This window comes from Dreissena polymorpha, chromosome 1 (genome assembly GCF_020536995.1).
Source record: "Dreissena polymorpha isolate Duluth1 chromosome 1, UMN_Dpol_1.0, whole genome shotgun sequence".
NCBI classification, from domain to species: Eukaryota; Metazoa; Mollusca; class Bivalvia; order Myida; family Dreissenidae; genus Dreissena; species Dreissena polymorpha.
Genome location: NC_068355.1, coordinates 211,162,416 through 211,178,910, shown reverse-complemented (window position 1 = coordinate 211,178,910; position 16,495 = coordinate 211,162,416). Strand labels below are relative to the sequence as shown.

At 37.5% G+C, this 16,495-nt stretch overlaps 1 protein-coding gene across 7 annotated transcripts in view; it reads right to left on the bottom strand.

The window, feature by feature from the left end:
- The window catches only part of LOC127864858 (uncharacterized), a 322,960-nt gene that overhangs the window by 105,886 nt on the left and 200,579 nt on the right, over positions 1–16,495 (bottom strand). For 2 of the 7 annotated variants that reach the window (XR_008042316.1, XR_008042318.1), the window contains 2 exons: positions 4,925–5,084; positions 2,360–4,032 (listed from right to left, as the gene is read on the bottom strand). The exons of 2 other annotated variants lie outside the window; for them this stretch is intronic. The gene's annotated coding sequence lies outside the window, so the exon portion shown is untranslated. Of the gene's footprint in view, positions 1–2,359; positions 4,033–4,924; positions 5,085–9,524; positions 10,325–16,396; positions 16,455–16,495 lie in introns of those variants that run through there. 3 more of the 7 variants (XR_008042313.1, XR_008042315.1, XR_008042320.1) reach the window with 3 other exon arrangements.

Below are 16,495 nucleotides of genomic sequence, written 5' to 3'. Positions count from 1 at the left end.
GGATATTGTGTCCGCCTAGCGATCGGGAGGTCACGGGTTTGATCCCCACTGTTTGAGCGTTGTTAAGTTCTCACCCATAGACAGCAAGTACTGGCTAGGCGCAGGCAACGGACTCAAGAGCGTTTCATATAAGCCTAAGACTTTCTATGCGATCGAGCTAAAAACATGGTTTTAAACTAATAGCTGCCTTATTTCAATGAGAGGTATGGGGAGGATGGCCGTAGAAAGGTTTGAATAACCAGCCCGCGCAATAGTAATGTGACCTGAGACCGGACCGAGGAACCGACTCGCGACTCTCATATTTGGTGCCAAGCACTCTACAAACTGCCATAACCCGTCTTAGTAGGGACGAAACTTTCTCCCGGGGGTTGGTTCTCGGGAAATTCTTCCCATACCTCCAAATCAAGTAGGACATCAGTGCAGTTAGAACTGGTAAACCAGCTTACCAAGGGAAATTAGTCGCGTATGTTTTTCTTCCTGTCTGTGTTCGTTCGTCCGTACGATATGTAGCAAGTAGGGTACAATGATCATGTTACAATAATTCAATGTTCGAAGGGCAGGGGGCATAATTTTCGAACACGTTTTAACGAAGCCTGATGCAGAATTGCACATGCGCATTTTTTTCATATATTTTTTTCATAAGTGTTGCAAGTATAAAAGCAATAGCTTTGATACTTAAGGAATAAAATTGACCTAAACACAAAACTTAACCAAAATTTTCAATTTTTTAAGTATAAAAAGGGCACATAATTCTGTCCAAAATGCACGCCAGAGTTATCTAATTTTGCCTGCCTAGTCCCCTCATGATAGTAAGTAAGTGTACCAAGTTTGAATGCAATAGCATTGATACTTTCTGAGAAAAGTGGACCTAAACGCAAAACTTAACCGAACGCCGACGCCAACGCCGACGCCAAGGTGATGACAATAGCTCATAATTTTTTTTCAAAAAATGGATGAGCTAAAAAATCATAGTGTTTTGAATTTAATTGGGAAAATGGTTGTAGTTTTTGCTAAACATAATTTAAACAAGGGACAAAATTGTCACAAAACCAGGTTTTCATTGTGAAAAAAAATCTGATAAAGGGAGACAACTCAAACTGAACTTTTGAAATGAACAAACAAAATTAACCCCCTTTGTAAGTTTGTTTTAAAATAAATCTATTTTTAGTCGTGGCGACCTTGACATTGGAGATATTGACGTGATTCTTTCGTGCGACACACCGTCCCATGATGGTGAACAAATGTGCCAAATGATTTTAAAATCTCATAATGAATGACATAGTTATAGCCCAGACAAGCTCATTTATGGCTATTTTTTACCTTTGAACTCAAAGTGTGACCTTGACCTTGGAGATATTGACGTTATTTTTTCGCGCGACACACCGTCTAATGATGGTTAACAAATGTGCCAAATGATTTTAAAATCTCACAATGAACAACAAAGTTATGGCCCGGACAAGCTTGTTCCGCCCGCCCGCCAGCCAGCCAGCCAGCCCGCCCGCATTCGCCAATCTAATAACCAGTTTTTTCCTTCGGAAAACCTGGTTAAAAACCTGGTTAAAAATGAGAATAAGTGTTATCAAGATAAATTGTGCTAAGGTTCAACTTATACAGCTGCATAAGGAAACAAACTCAATTTGTAACCTATTAAAACATTGTTTGGGGTCAAACCTTGAATTGAGAACTTTAGCCAGTAATTATGGAAAAAATAAACTGTTTAAGATTAGGAATGGGACTCAATTTTGGCCACAATTTCGACAAAATGAATAACACTGTATGATCTCACCTGAAGCTCAAGAAGCTGAGCTGATATGCTGGCCTCGGTGATATTGCCAAAGGCTGAATTTGAGTTCTGATTAACTCAATGTTGCAACCTATCAAAACATTTTTTTTCTACTGGGAAACCATGAATTGAGAACTTAAGCCAGTAATTATGGATATAGACTTTTTGAGATAAGAATGGGGCTGAATTTCGGCCCCAATCTCAAAAAAATAATAAACACAGTAAGGTCTCACCTGAAGCTCAAGGAGCTGAGATGACATGCTGGCCTTGTTGATATTGCTAAGAGGCGAGTTTGAGTTCTGCTTTCTTCAGGTTGCGAGTCGAAGGGCGTACTGGACCACACAAGAAAACTGCTGTCATTTTCAAAGCCTTCTCAATTCAATGTGAGGCCTTTTTGGCTCGGAGTGCTAAGTGCTCATAACAAAACAGAAAACAGAAACCAGACATGTTCACTTTAAGCACCTTGTTCACAATAGTGGGCGTAATTTGAGTCTGTGGCACACCCCATGGATGTATGGATCTCTCAGTGTATACAACAAAGTCTTTACTGCCTTTCTGTGTCATCATATGTGTAATGTGCTGTGGGTGTTTAAACAACCAAGTCTTTACTGCCTTTCTGTGTCATCATGGATGTATTGTGCTCTGGGTGTTTACAACCAAGTCTTTACTGCCTTTCTGTGTCAGCATGGATGTATTAAGCTCTGTGTTCACAGCCAAGTCATTACTGCCTCTATGTGTAAGCATGGATGTATTGTGCTCTGAGTTCACAGCAAAGTCATTACTGCCTTTCTGTGTCAGCATGGGTGTATCGTGTTCTGTGTTCACAGCCAAGTCATTACCGCCTGTCTGTGTCAGCATGGGTGTAACGTGTTCTGTGTTCACAGCCAAGTCATTACTGCCTTTCTGTGTCAGCATGGATGTATTGTGCTCTGGGTATTCACAACCAAGTCATTACTGCCTTTGTGTGTCAGCATGTATGTATTATGCTCTGGGTGTTCACAGCATAGTCATTACTGCCTTTCTGTTTCAGCATGGATATATCTTGCTCTGGATGTTCACAGCATAGTCTTTACTTCCTTTCTGTGTCAGCATGGATATATCTTCCTCTGGGTGTTCACAACCAAGTCATTACTGCCTTTCTGTGTCAGTCTGGATGTAATATGTTCTGGGTGTTCACAGCATAGTCATTACTGCCTTTCTGTGTTAGCATGGATGTATCGTGCTCTAGGTGTTCACAGCTTAGTCATTACTGCCTTTCTGTATCAGCATGGATGTATTGTGCTCTGGGTGTTCACAACCAAGTCATTACTGCCTTTCTGTGTCAGCCTGGATGTATTATGTTCTGGGTGTTCACAGCATAGTCATTACTGCCTTTCTGTGTTAGCATGGATGTATCGTGCTCTGGATGTTCACAGCTTAGTCATTACTGCCTTTCTGTATCAGCACGGATGTATTGTGCTCTGGGTGTTCACAACCAAGTCATTACTGCCTTTCTGTATCAGCATGGATGTATTGTGCTCTGGGTGTTCACAACCAAGTCATTACTGCCTTTCTTTGTCAGCATGGATGTATCGTGCTGGAGGTGTTCACAACCAAGTCATTACTGCCTTTCTTTGTCAGCATGGATGTCTAGTGCTCTGGGTATTCACAACCAAGTCATTACTCCCTTTGTTTGTCAGTAACATTGCCAAAAGTCCGTTCTATTATGATATTTTGGCCGCTGAGAGGACAATCTGGGGCAGTCCGTAACCCTACAGTCGTCCAAACTATTAACAGCAGAAGTATCCCACTAGGAAAGCTTACGCTTTTATTGTTCCTTGATTTTCTCCCGTTCAATTTCTGTTTGTCCCATAAAGATTGGAACAAGTTATTGAACGTTTTATTTTTCATGATATTTGTTGTGATGTCCAACAGCAACAACTGACTGTTGGCGTTACCATAACTACTGCTATTACTTTTCGTGTCAGTAACACTTGTCCCTCTCAGGCCCACAGGGAACTCTAGCTTAACAAAACTACCCAGGCTTATGTTTGGAAAACGTGACATGGGCATTGCGTTTGTTCAGAATAGAATCATGCTCAGAATTTCCTGCAGAACAGAGTTATTCAATCATGCTGACTTTTTGAGTCAGGAGGTCAAGGGGGATGAGTTAGAAGTCAGGGGAGGGGAAGGGTCGTTCTGGACTGGGGCTCCTGCAGGTAGGGCTCGTGCGGTTGCTGGGCCAACTTGATATCAATGCTGGTGCTCTGCTGAAAACAAAAATAACACAGTGGGTGATAGGAACTTGTAACAAATTATATTATAATCTATAACAAACTATGCCTCTTGACAGGTTGTGAAGGTTTTCAACAATATGAATTTCTAATCTGGCATTTTATTGGTTCCTTGTCCTTAATAGCATGAACATAAATACAGTTAAGTCATTTTGTATTACAACAAGAAAAGTATTGGCTAATGCTATACTTATCTGTAAATTTATATCTATTATCTTTACTCCATTTTCAGAGATGTATTTTCATAAGCCAATATGCGGATCACTAATGTTAGAAAGTGTCGTCCCAGATTAGCATGTGAAATTCACACAAGCTAATAAGGGCGGGTCATTTCTGACTAGACTGGATTTTCATAAAGAGGATTATTTGTTTAATGAAAAATATCTTTAAGAGGAAAGTGTTGTCCATGATTAGCCTGTGTGGGCTGCACAGGCTAATCTGTGACAACAATTTAAGCACATGCATAAGGCCCCATTTTTCCACATCACAGCTTATTTATCTATTAGCCAATTTTTTGCTGCATAACAAAAAGCAGGAAAACCATCTGGTTAAAAATTTAATATTTTTTAATTGTACTTATTCTATTAATCACATTACTTTCAAAATGCCATTAGATATGTTTTATTGTTAATATATGTTTCAATAAACGGGAGGCAACAATATTAATATTTAATAATAATATTAATGTCTCACCAACATTGCAAAAAAAAACACAAACATATTATTTTACCATGCCTTTACAGATCTTTAATGGTTAAAATCTGTTTAAATTCACACTAGAAAACAGTTTTAAAGTCAATCAACATGTAAGTTGTAAGACATAATAAAAATAAATAAAACATTAAACAACTTAAGGGCAACAACTCACTGCTGGTGCAGATCTACAGTTCTCTCCCTTGTTAGTTTCAGCTAAAATGTCCTTCATGTTGCAATACCAGGACATGGAAAGGCTGTGTCACCCTCACATTGCTGGACTTTGATTTGGCTGAGCCTTTCACTACTCCTTTGTCTTCTGTGCTTAGCAGTTGCTGTAACATTGAGAAAACCAATATGAAGTCTTTTGAACTAGTAAATTAGTTATACACCAGCAATTTTTTTGCCAAATTGAAAAAAGTATTTGTACCACACCAATGAGGACAAGGGCTGTTTGTAAAACATGCATGCCCCCCATATGGGCTGTCCGTTGTAGTGGCAGCCATTGTGTGAATACGATTTGTCACTGTGACCTTGACCTTTGACCTGGTGACATGAAAAACAATAGGGGTCATCTGCGAGTCACGATCAATCTACCTATGAAGTGTCATGATCCTAGGCAAAAGCGTTCTTGAGTTATCATCCGAAAATCATTTTACTATTTCGGGTCACCGTGACCTTTGACCTAATGACCTCAAAATCAATAGGGGTCATCTGCGAGTCATGATCAATCTACCTATGAAGTTTCATGATCCTAGGCGTATGTGTTCTTGAGTTATCATCCGGAAACCATTTTACTATTTCGGGTCACCGTGACCTTGACCTAGTGACCTCAAAATGAAAAGGGGTCATCTGCAAGTCATGATCTATCTAACGATTAAGTTTCATGATCCTAGACGTATGCGTTCTTGAGTTATCATCCGGAAACCATTTTACTATTTCAGGTCACCATGACCTAGACCTTTGACCTAGTGACCTCAAAATCAATAGGGGTCATCTGCGAGTCATATCAATCTACCTATGAAGTGTCATGATCCTAGGCATATGCGTTCTTGAGTTATCATCCGGAAACCATTTTAATATTTCGGGTCACCGTGACCTTGACCTTTGACCTAGTGACCTAAAAATCAATAGTGGTCATCTGCAAGTCATGATCAATCTACCTATGAAGTTTCATGATCCTAGGCCCAAGCGTTCTTGAGTTATCATCCGGAAACCACATGGTGGACGGACCGACCGACCGACCGACATGTGCAAAGCAATATACCCCCTCTTCTTCGAAGGGGGGCATAATTATATTCTTTGACATGCGTTTGTGTTGAAATGTTCAGTTTCAGTGCTCATTTTATCAATCTCTTGCACGACGGTTACATTACATTCACCTCTGTGTTGGGCTCAGAACGGACTATTGTTATGAAAGCGTCTCATTCATGTCATGATCATACCAAGCGTTTATCATTAAGGTTACAGTATACTAAACAATATTTTGCCCGACGGTTACATTGCATTCAATGCATTTAAGAAAACCATCTCATACCATGATAACTTATATCAGTCTTAATTCATTCTTATAAAATTGATATGGTTTTTTGATGTTAAGAAACCAACATACATACACACGTCGAAGCAATTCCTAACGTCACTCAATAAACATTATGTTCAATTATTTACATATGTAAAGTGCGTGCAATGATTCCATCTGCGTAAATGGGCAATAAAATAGTTCCAAAGAGTTGCATTAAAACTCGCAAGTATTTGCACGATTTATCGAACATTTTAAAGTCATATTTCTTAATTTAATGCATGCGATCTTAAATATCCAATCAAATATACATTGAATGCGTTTGTTCGGTTTTAGCTATTTTATAGACAAAATGGCGTGCTGAGCCTTTCGCAGAGTTGTATGTGAGAGCAAAGAACGACAACTCTGCGTGGAGATTGTCATTTTATTAGTCCACTTGCATATAAGTGCCTATTACGTGTACTTTATAAAGATGGAAAGAAAAGGCTTTTTTTTCACATACACAATGGAGTAAAAATTATGTTACAGGCCATTTGCCCTTAATAACTATCATATTACAATACTAGTTTGCCTGTACTTTGATGACGCCCATAAATCTATATTTTCAGTTACCAATAACAAAACAATATTTTGTCCAAGTTATTTTAAACATTAACTGTGTTTGATATGATATTCTGTGAACAAAATACGGCTCAAAATTTTTAATTTTGTGAAAAAATGAGTAGCCAACTCTTTAAAAATGGCAAACTATGTTAAATTGGGATATTGTGAGCTACTATTAGACTTGCTTAATATGTATGTTAAATTTGCATTGATATGTACACTGATGTCTCAATTACCAGTTTTTAATCATAGTGGTTTTTATACCATATTTGATCTAATCAGAATTTACAAATACCAACAGACTGGAGGCAGACTAAACTTGAGCCATATTCCGGACAACTGGGCTTAATGAATATGTATAGTACCACATTAGCCTGTGCAGTCCACACAGGCTAACTTGAGATAACACTTTCCACCAAGACATGATTTTTGTTTAGAAATAATTTCTTTAAAGCGAAAATTTCCTCAAAAATGGAAAGCATTATCCCTGATGATTCTGAGTGCACACTGCACAGGCTAATCTGTGGATGGTACATAACATGCATTAAGCACCCTTTTCCCATAACAAGGCTCACCTGGTTTCATCTTGTACAACTCTGTAACAGACTGTAGGAGGATTTACTTTGAGCCTCATACCGAGAAAACAGGGCTTTATAAATTGTGCACTAAGTGTCTGCCCAAATAAGCCTACCGGTAACAACTTATAATGAAAGACTACATAATTTTTAATTTGATACTCGGCAACTTTAACTGTAAAACAATACAACTTTTAACATGACACTGAACAACTTAAAATATGAGACTGTACATATTTAAATGTGCACATCTTATTACGCGAGACTAATCAACTTGCAATAGACAATACAACAAGTCATAAGACACAATACTGTAAGTATATGAGTACTTGATCACACACGTTTTGCCTATGGATTAGACAGAAATGCAAAAACAGATGAAAGTCTATGGTGAATTAAGTATATGATATTCTGTCTTGCTACCAGGGGCCATTATACTAGTAATAATAGCCAATTCTGGTTAAATTTTTTATATGTACGTGATATTGAATCGATACTAGTTAATGTCTACATTTTATGCAATTGTTTTTGTAACACAGACCTTAGATGTAAAGTTTAGTCACTGGCGTTGAAAGTGTGTGCATAAGGATATAAAAGCAGTATAGTGATATTGTCTTTGCAAACATCCGGTTTCTAATTTAAATAAAAATCATAATCAGTTATACGTGAACACAAATACTTAACAATTTATAATTTTTGATTTGTATTTTGATTGTACTAAGTTTCAACTTATACAGCTTAATAAGGCAAGTAACTCATTGTTGCAACCTATCAAACACTTTTTTTGGCAAATAATGCATTGTAAATTTTAACCAGTAAATATTTATAAAACAAGGGCTGTGTGTAAAACATGCATGCCCCCCATATGGGCTATCCGTTGGAGTGACAGCCATTGTGTGAATATGTTTTTTGTCACTGTGCCCTTGACCTTTGACCTAGTGACCTGAAAATCAATAGGGGTCATCTGCCAGTCATGAATAGTGTACCTATGAAGTTTCATGATCCTAGGCATAAGCGTTCTTGATTTATCATCCGGAAACCATTTTACTAGTTCAGGTCACCATGATCTTGACCTTTGACCTAGTGACCTTAAAATCCATAGGGGTCATCTGCGAGTCATGATCAATCTACCTATCAAGTTTCATGATCCTAGGAATAAGCGTTCTTCAGTTATCATCTGGACACCATTTTACTATTTCGGGTCACGGTGACCTTGACCTTTGACCTAGTGACCTCAAAATCGATAGGGGTCATCTGTGAGTAATGATTAATGTACCTATGAAGTTTCATGATCCTAAGCATAAGCGTTCTTGAGTTATCATCTGGAAAGCATTTTACTATTTCAGGTCACCATGACCTTGACCTTTGACTTAGTGACCTGAAAATCAATAGGGGTCATCTGCAAGTCATGATCAATGTACCTATCAAGTTTCATGATCCTAGGCATAAGCGTTCTTGAGTTATTATCCGGAAACCATTTAACTATTTCGGGTCACTGTGACCTTGACCTTTGATATAGTGACCTCAAAATCAATAGGGTTCAACTGCGAGTCATGATCAATCTACCTATCAAGTTTCATGATCCTAGGCATAAGCGTTCTTGAGTTATCATCCGGAAACCATTTAACTATTTCGGGTCACTGTGACCTTGACCTTTGACCTAGTGACCTGAAAATCAATAGGGGTCATCTGCGAGTCATGATCAATCTACCTATCAAGTTTCGAGATCCTAGGCCTAAGCGTTCTTGAGTTATCATCCGGAAACCATTTAACTATTTCGGGTCACGGTGACCTTGACCTTTCACCTAGTGACCTCAAAATCAATAGGGGTCATCTGCGAGTCATGATCAATGTACCTATGAAGTTTTATGATCCTAGGCCCAAGCGTTCTTGAGTTATCATCCACAAACCACCTGGTGGATGGACCGACCGACAGACCGACCAACAGACCGACATGTGCAAAGCAATATACCCCCTCTTCTTCGAAAGGGGGCATAAAAAATTAGACTTTTTGAGGAATGGGGCTGAATTTAAGCCCAATCTTTGACAAAGTTACTAACACTGTAAGGTCTCACCTGAAGCTCAGAAGCTGAGCTGATATGCTGGCCTCGCGGATATTGTTAAGGGCCGAGTTTGAGTTCTGATTAACTTCGGGCTGAGAGTCGAAGGGTGTACTGGAGCATACAACAAAACTGGTGTCATGTTTTTTAGCCTTCTTTAGTCTCAATTCAATGCAATGCCCTTTGGGCTCAGAGTGCAAAACCGGACGTGTTTACTTTTAGCAACTTGTTTTCAATAATGGGGTGAATTTGCGTCTGTGGTGCACCACATGAATATATTGTGCGCTGAGGACAGTCTGTAACGCTACTACTGTCCTAACTATCTACAGCAGATATACTTCTGAATGAATCATTTCAATTGTTCCTTTTTTTCTCTCGTTCCTTGCTGAATATATAGCTGTCTTATAAAGAATTAAACAAATTATTCAACGTTTAATTCTTCGTGAGATTCTTCGTGATGTCCACAGCGAGAACTAACTGTTTGCGTTCACTGTTAGCGTTACCATAAGTGCTGCTATATCGTCTCGCTTCGGTAACACTCATCCCACTCTGGCACTAGAGCTAAACAAAACTACTCGGGCTTGCTTGGGGAAATCTCGACACAGACATTTCGGTTGTTCATAACAGCGCGTGAAAACTTGACGTGCTGAGGATTTATTGCACAGACTTGTGTAACGATGCTGACCCTTTGAGGCCGGAGGTCCAGTGGGAGGAGCTAGGGATCAGGGGAGGGAAAGGATGGTTCTGTATTGGGGCTCCTGCAGGCCAGACTGGTGCTGTTGCTTGGCCAACTCGATATTAATGCTGGTGCTCTCCTGAAAACAACAACACTAGATTGGAGGATATGAACTTGTAACACATTTTTATAATACAATGCATAATACACTACATATATGCCTCTTGATTGGATGTGAAGGTTTTCAACAGCAAAACATAATTATCTGAATTTCTAATATGGCATTTCATTGGGGCCTTGTCCTAAATAGCAATTAATGAAAATTAATGCAATTAAAGGGATCTTTTCACGCTTTGGTAAATTGACAAAATTGAAAAAAGTTGTTTCAGATTCGTAAGTTTTCGTTTTAGTTATGATATTTGTGAGGAAACAGTAATACTGAACATTAACCATGCTCTAATATAGCCATTATATGCATCTTTTGACGATTTTAAAACCTAACAAGAGTTCCGCGGTCGGAGATGACCGCATTGAAGCCGGATTTTTGATTTAAATGACAGGAAAGTACCTTTCGTGTTTTTGTCAATGCAATACTTAAATTACTGAAATATTGTTCAAAGGTCAAAATGAAATGTAAGTACTTTTCAAGGCATGAGCAAACCTTGTGTTATGTTTTGAATGCATGCATATACATGAACAACAATAACATTTAAGGTCACAAATATGAACTTGAATTGACAATTAGGAAAGTTTGATCTCAATTTTTTTATTTTTTAACATTTTTACATTCAAGGTCACGGTGACCTTGACCTTAAAATGACCAGTGGTCATCTACTAGTTCTGGCCAACCTTCATATCAAGTTTGAAGACTCTAGGTCTAAGCATACCAAAGTATTAACAACTTTAACATATTTACATCCAAGGTCACAGTGACCTCGACCTTCAAATGAATGACCTTGAAATGACCAGTGGTCATCTAAGTGTGCTTGCAAACCTTTACGTCAAGTTTGAGATTCTAGGTCCAAGCATACCAAAGTTATAACAATTTTAACATTTTAACATTGAAGGTCACAGTGACCTTGACCTTCAAATGAATGACATTGAAATGAGCAGTGGTGATCTTCTAGTACTGGCCAACCTTTATGTCAAGTTTGAAGACTCTAGGTACAAGCATACCAAAGTTATAACATGGAATAAGAACTTTAACATTTTTACCTACCAAAGTTATAAGAACTTTAACATTTTTACATTCAAGGTCACAGTGACCTTGACCTTAGAATGAATGACCTTGAAATGACCAGTGGTCATCTAAGTGTGCTTGCAAACCTTCATGTCAAGTTTGAAGACTCTATGTCCAAGCATACCAAAGTTATAACAATTTTAACATTTTAACATTTAAGGTCACAGTGACCTTGACCTTCAAATGAATGACATTGAAATGACCAGTGGTCATCTTCTAGTACTGGCCAATCTTTATTTCAAGTTTGAAGACTCTAGGTACAAGCATACCAAAGTTATAACATGAAATAAGAACTTTAACATTTTTACATTCAAGGTCACAGTGACCTTGACCTTCAAATGAATGACCTTGAAATGTCCAGTGGTTACTTACTAGTTCTGGCCAACCTTCATGTCAAGTTTCAAGACTCTAGGTCCAAGCATACCAAAGTTATAACAACTTTAACATTTTTACATTCAAGGTCACAGTGACCTTGACCTTCAAATGAATGACCTTGAAATGTCCAGTGGTTACTTACTAGTTCTGGCCAACCTTCATGTCAAGTTTCAAGACTCTAGGTCCAAGCATACCAAAGTTATAACAACTTTAACATTTTTATATTGAAGGTCACAGTGACCTTCACCTTCAAATGAATGACCTTGAAATGACCAGTGGTCATCTGTTAATCCTGGCCAACCTTCATGTCAAGTTTGAAGACTCTAGGTCCAAGCATACCAAAGTTATACCATGAAATAAGAACTTTAACATTTTTACATTCAAGGTCACAGTGACCTTGACCTTCAAATGAATGACCTTGAAATGACCAGTGGTTACTAACTAGTTATGGCCAACCTTCATGTCAAGTTTCAAGACTCTAGGTCCAAGCATACCAAAGTTATAACAACTTTAACATTTTTTATATTGAAGGTCACAGTGACCTTGACCTTCAAATGAATGACCTTGAAATGACCAGTGGTCATCTGTTAATCCTGGCCAACCTTCATGTCAAGTTTGAAGACTCTAGGTCCAAGCATACCAAAGTTATACCATGAAATAAGAACTTTAACATTTTCGAGCACGCCGCCCGCCCGCCCGCCCCCCCGCCCCGCCCCCCCGCCCGCCCGACAACATCAATCTATAAGCGGAGATTTTTTCGAAAAAAATCCGGCTAAAAATTATAAAGCGTTGCAACGCGAAACGATTGAATAATTTGGAGAGTTCTGTTTTTGTCGTTAAATTTTGTGCAACTACGAAGATTGCTTATATATGGTATAAAATACGTCAAGAATGTGTACTCGGCGGAATAGCTCAGTAGGCTAATGCGTTTTTACTTCAGGACTCTGGCAGGACTCCAGGGGTCACTGGTTCGAAACCTGCTCCGGGCAATGTTCTTTTCCTTTTTTAAAATTTTTTTCTTGATTTTTTACTGGAGCTTTAACGATCCAATGCTTACATTTATCAATATAAAGCATTTAATGAATAAGTTAAAAAAATGCCAAAATCTGTGAAAAGGCCCCTTTAAACCATTTCGTATTAAAACAGTGTTGGCTAATGCTTTAATAACCTGTAAATTCATAATAATTATTCTTACTTAACTTGCAGTGTAATTTTATAAGCCAAATTGCCGCTCATCAATATTAGAAGCTTTCGTCCCAGATTAGCATGTGAAATCCACATAAGCAAATCATGGAGGACACTTTCTGACGATACTGGATGTTCACAAAAGAAGATACTTATTTTCAACCAAACATACATTTAAAGAGGTAATTGTTGTCCCTAAGTAGCCTGTGCGGACTGCACAGGCTAATCTGGGACTACAATCTAAGCACATGCATTAAGCTCTATTTTTCCACAGCGTGGCTCATGTCTTAAGCCAGTTTTTTCCTGCATAACAACAAAAAAGAATGGAAAATCATCTTGTTAAAAGTAATAAATGGTTTATTGTTCTCATAATCATAAACGGTTAACTTTTACAATTCATTCACAGAGGATTTACTGTTGATACAAGTTTCAACAAGCAAATTCGTTGAATTGATATCCCCTGCCAATATGCTTCTGGACACAAAAGTGTTATATTTATCACTCAAAAAAGCATTTTTTCAAGATACAAAGTGCCATAACTCTGTTATAAACAGATGGTGTACAACGCCGTTTGGCGTGCATCATTCTCTTATCAATATATATACTCATACCAAGTTTCAATGCAATCCGCTAAAGCACTTCCAAGATATGGCTCCGAACGAATGGACGGACGGAAAGACAGACGGACAGACAACGCCAAAACAATATCTATCCACCTATGGCGGGGGATAATAATAAATGGGAGGCAACAACTTCATATTAATGTATTCCCAAAGTTACAAAAACACACACACCATTTTTACCATGCCTTTACAGGTCTTTGGTGTTAAACTATGTTTAAATTCACACTAGACAACAGTTCCAAAGTAAACCATCATGTCATAAAAGTTGTAAGATATATTACAAATTAGTAAAATATGAAACAATTTAATGGCAACAACTCACTGCTGGTACATATTGACAGTTCTCTCCCTTGTTAGTGTAAGCTAAATTAATTAAAGGCCACAATATACTAAATGATTTCCCTATATAATTCAATTTAAAAGCGTCAACTTAAAGAGAAAATAAATGCAACATTTTGAACATAGAGACCACCATAACCAAACTTTTACTGAAAGTTCATTCTAAGTTGAATCAATTTAAGCAATAAAAAAGATATGTCATGTTAAAACCAAACATTAACTTTACTCAAATCAAACTCTACTTCTTTTGCGCCTTAAATTTTGCGGCCATTTTCTAGTGCAATGTAACTGTTTTCAGGTCAAACTTGTACTTTAGTCTCTAACTTTATCATATGTCAGGGATTAAATACTGAGCACCTTTTCTTTCCCTTCCAATATATCCAAGAGATAAAGCCAGAACACCAGTCTAAAGTGTAAAACATGGCTTCGAGTAAAATATGATTTTTTTAGTCAGTACAGCCCTACATGAAACGATTATTTAGTATAATGTAACCTATAAAACAACCTGACCTGTTTAAAACGCAAAAAATATGCACTTCCTTATCATTTTTCATCTATCCTCAATGTGCATGCCAAACTTCAGATTGATCCTTTACGTAGAAATGTTTGAACAATGAAAATTATTATAATAATGCCTGATAAGACATATGGCTTCAATTGTCGGTGCTTAAATTTATAAAGGGCTTTCAAGAGCAAATAATATTAACTTATATAACAGAATACAGTAAATATACTGTAAACTTCTTATATGCTTTATCGAAGAAGAAATATAATATTATTAAAACGTGTTTGGGCTTCTTTCAGTGCGAATTTGTGAGTTTAGAGTTGCTCAATACGAGATTCTGTACTTTTTATTATCCCCTGCCATAGGCGGAGGGATACTGTTTTGGCGTTGTCTGTCAGTCCTTCCGTCCGTCCGTCTTTCCGTCCGTCCGCCCGTCTGTCCGGAGCCATATCTTGTAAGTGCTTTGGCGGATTTCATTGAAACTTGGTATGAGTATGCATATGGATAAGAGGATGATCCACGCCAAATGGCATTGTACACCATCAGTTAATAATAGAGTTATGGCCCTTTGTATCTTGAAAAATGCTTTTTGTGTGTCCGGAGCCATATTTTTGAAGTGCTTTGGCCGATTTTATTGAAACATGAAATGAGAATATATATGGATAAGAGGATGATGCACGCCAAATGGCAGTGTACACCATCTGTTCATAACAGAGTTTTGGCCCTTTGTATCTTGAAACATTGTTGTTTTGAGTGTCAAATATAATACTTTTGTGTCCAGAAGCATATTGGCGTGTGCTATCAATTCAACGAATTTGCTTCTTTTAATTATTTTCCCATACAAATTTTCCAATTTAATTATTTTTCTTTACACTTTTCAATACTCGTTAACTCCATGAAACAAAACGCATTTATTCCATGAAACTAACAAGAACGCATAATATCCTGTGAAAAAATGGTGGTTTTATGTAAATCATGCTCCTTTGTGACGGGGCCTGTTTTGACTAAAAAAACAACACTGTATACTCAATGAAAACTTAACACCTCCTCGCAATAAGACTCTATACCGCATTAGATGGAATAGATTCCAATCAAATAGGCTTAATTAAATATCTTACAGCTTTACAAAAACTCAAGGCCTGCATGGGGATGACAGAAATTATTGCGGTGTTGTGTTTCTGAGGTGTCTGTATCGGTAAGTTGGAAAGCATCGAGCTGGAGAAGGGTTTGAGTTATTGATCATCAAGTAAAATAAGTTGTACTGAAAACACGATATACACAAGAATAGACGCCATTTTACCTTCTGTGAAATCATATCATATCATTCTCGTACACTTCACTTATTTATACACTGCAAAAACACTATTATTCGCGGGACATTATTTTTTATCGATTTTAAGGGTTAAACGATCCACAAATTAAATACAAACACACTGGAAAATAACTTACACAAATTCCATATTTATTGTTTCCAAACTGAGAAAGTCATGCATTAACTACCACGTCCATGAAAGTCTTTTTTTAACCACGAAATAACATGCGGACTAATATATATGATTTTACAATAAACAAACAATTTAAAAGGATATTTTACCTTATGTAAATTCATACCATTCTTTGCCACCTCATCTTAATAAACAGGAAATACACAGGCAGTACTTTTCCTTGAGTATTCATGGGTCTGTTTAACAGACCCATACCCAAAGCGTGTTATATGCTGTTTCTTATGAAAATTATATCTAAATTATGTTTCAATTAGATCTAACAAAGTTTATAACTATTATAATAGGATTTTATTCCTATAATTTGAAGTATAATTAAAACTTATATTAAATGTGTTTTTCCCAAATCAATGGACTTTTAGCACAAAACAAATTCAAAATCCCAAAATTGCATTTTTTCCCAAAGTGGCCAAGAAAAGGCCTGACAAAGCGTCTCTTTTACCTTCTGCGTCATGCTTGTCCCCCACATCCTCAGCATCGTTGTCCCGACCCAGCAGCAACTGAAGCAGCAGAATAGCTTGATGTATTTCTTGTATGTATA